The sequence below is a fragment of the Aegilops tauschii genome, chromosome 1 (genome assembly GCF_002575655.3).
Source record: "Aegilops tauschii subsp. strangulata cultivar AL8/78 chromosome 1, Aet v6.0, whole genome shotgun sequence".
In the NCBI taxonomy this organism is placed as follows: Eukaryota; Viridiplantae; Streptophyta; class Magnoliopsida; order Poales; family Poaceae; genus Aegilops; species Aegilops tauschii.
The window spans coordinates 70,155,171-70,157,873 of NC_053035.3; positions in this window are offsets into that span (position 1 = coordinate 70,155,171).

The following is a 2,703-nucleotide window of genomic DNA, read 5'->3' on the forward strand; positions in this document are numbered from 1 at the left end:
AGAAAGTTTCTGGAATTTTCAGCAAGGTCAAATAATTATCATCCAAGAAGATCCTATAGGTCTTACTTGGCACAAATACTAATTAAAACATAAAACCACATCTAACCAGAGTCTAGATGATTTATTTAGTCCTAAACAGAACCAAAAGGCAAGAAACTAAAATAAAATTGGGTTGCCTCCCAACAAGCGCTAACGTTTAACGCCCCTAGCTAGGCATGATGATTTCAATGATGCTCACATAAAAGATAAGAATTGAAACATAAAGAGAGCATAATAAAGAATATGACTAGCACATTTAAGTCTAACCCACTTCCTATGCATAGGGATTTTGTGAGCAAACAACTTATGGGAACAATAATCAACTAGCATAGGAAGGCAAAACAAGCATAACTTCAAAACTTTAAGCACATAGAGAGGAAACTTGATGTTATTGCAATTCCTACAAGCATATATTCCTTCCTCATAATAATTTTCAGTAGCATCATGAATGAATTCAACAATGTAACCATCACATAAAGCATTCCTTTCATGATCCACAAGCATAGAAATTTTATTACTCTCCACATAAGCAAAATTCTTCTCATGAACAATAGTGGGAGCAAACTCAACAAAATAACTATCATGTGATTGAGAATTAAGATCAAGATGAAAAGTTTCATGGTTATCATTATTCTTTAAAGCATACGTGTCATCACAATAATCATCATAGATAGGAGGCATGCTTTCATAATAGTAAATTTGCTCATCAAAGCTTGGGGGACAAAAAATATCATCTTCATCAAACATAGGTTCCCCAAGCTTGTGGCTTTGCATGTCATTAGCATCATGGATATTAAAGGAATTCATACTAACAACATTGCAATCATGCTCATCATTCAAATATTTAGTGCCAAACATTCTAATGCATTCTTCTTCTAGCACTTGAGCACAATTATCCTTTCCATCATACTCACGAAAGATATTAAAAAGATGAAGCGCATGAGGCAAACTCAATTCCATTTTTTTGTAGTTTTCTTTTATAGACTAAACTAGTGATAAAACAAGAAAAAAAAAGATTCGATTGCAAGATCTAAACATATACCTTCAAGCACTCACCTCCCCGGCAACGGCGCCAGAACAGAGCTTAGTTGACGGGGTGTGAGTGCCGCTTACCTAGCCTCCCCGGCAACGGCGCCAGAAAAGAGCTTGATGTCTACTACGCAACCTTCTTCTTGTAGACGTTGTTGGGCCTCCAAGTGCAGAGGTTTGTAGGACAGTAGAAAATTTCCCTCAAGTGGATGACCTAAGGTTTATTAATCCGTGGGAGGGGTAGGTTGAAGATGGTCTCTCTCAAACAACCCTGCAACCAAATAACAAAGAGTCTATTGTGTCCCCAACACACCCAATACAATGGTAAGTTGTATAGGTGCACTAGTTCGGCGAAGAGATGGTGATACAAGTGCAATATGGATGGTAGATATAGGTTTTTGTAATCTGAAAATATAAAAACAGCAAGGTAACTAATGATAAAAGTGAGCGTAAACGGTATTGCAATGCTAGGAAACAAGGCCTAGGGTTCATACTTTCACTAGTGCAAGTTCTCTCAACAATAATAACATAATTGGATCATATAAATATCCCTCAAAATGCAACAAAGAGTCACTCCAAGGTCACTAATAGCGGAGAACAAACGAAGAGATTATGGTAGGGTACGAAACCACCTCAAAGTTATTCTTTCCGATCAATCCATTGGGCTATTCCTATAAGTGTCACAAATAGCCCTAGAGTTCGTAGTAAAATAACACCTTAAGACACACATCAACCAAAACCCTAATGTCACCTAGATACTCCAATGTCACCTCAAGTATCCGTGGGTATGATTATACGATGTGCATCACACAATCTCGGATTCATCTACTCAACCAACACATAGAACCTCAAAGAGTGCCCCAAAGTTTCTACCGGAGAGTCAAGACGAAAACGTGTGCCAACCCCTATGCATAGGTTCATGGGCGGAACCCGCAAGTTGATCACCAAAACATACATCAAGTGGATCAATAGAATACCCCATTGTCACCACGGGTATCCCACGCAAGACATACATCAAGTGTTCTCAAATCATTAAAAGACTCAATCCGATAAGATAACTTCAAAGGGGAAACTCAATCCATTACAAGAGAGTAGAGGGGGAGAAACATCATAAGATCCAACTATAATAGCAAAGCTCGTGATACATCAAGATCGTATCACCTCAAGAACACGAGAGAGAGAGAGAGATCAAACACATAGCTACTGGTACATACCCTCAGCCCCGAGGGTGAACTACTCCTTCCTCGTCATGGAGAGCGCCGGGATGATGAAGATGGCCACCGGTGAGGGATCCCCCTCCGGCAGGGTGCCGGAACAGGGTCCCGATTGGTTTTTGTTGGCTACAGAGGCTTGCGGCGGCGGAACTCCCAATCTATTATGTTCCCCGAAGGTTTTAGGGTATATTGGTATATATAGGAGGAAGAAATACGTCAGGGGAGCCACGAGGGGCCCACGAGGGTGGAGGGCGCGCCCAGGGGTGGGCGCGCCCCCTGCCTCGCGCCTTCCTCGTTGATCCCCTGACGTGCACTCCAAGTCTCCCGGATTGCTTTCTTTCCAAAAATAACTTTCCCGAAGGTTTCATTCCGTTTGGACTCCGTTTGATATTCCTTTTCTTCGAAACACTGAAACAAGGGA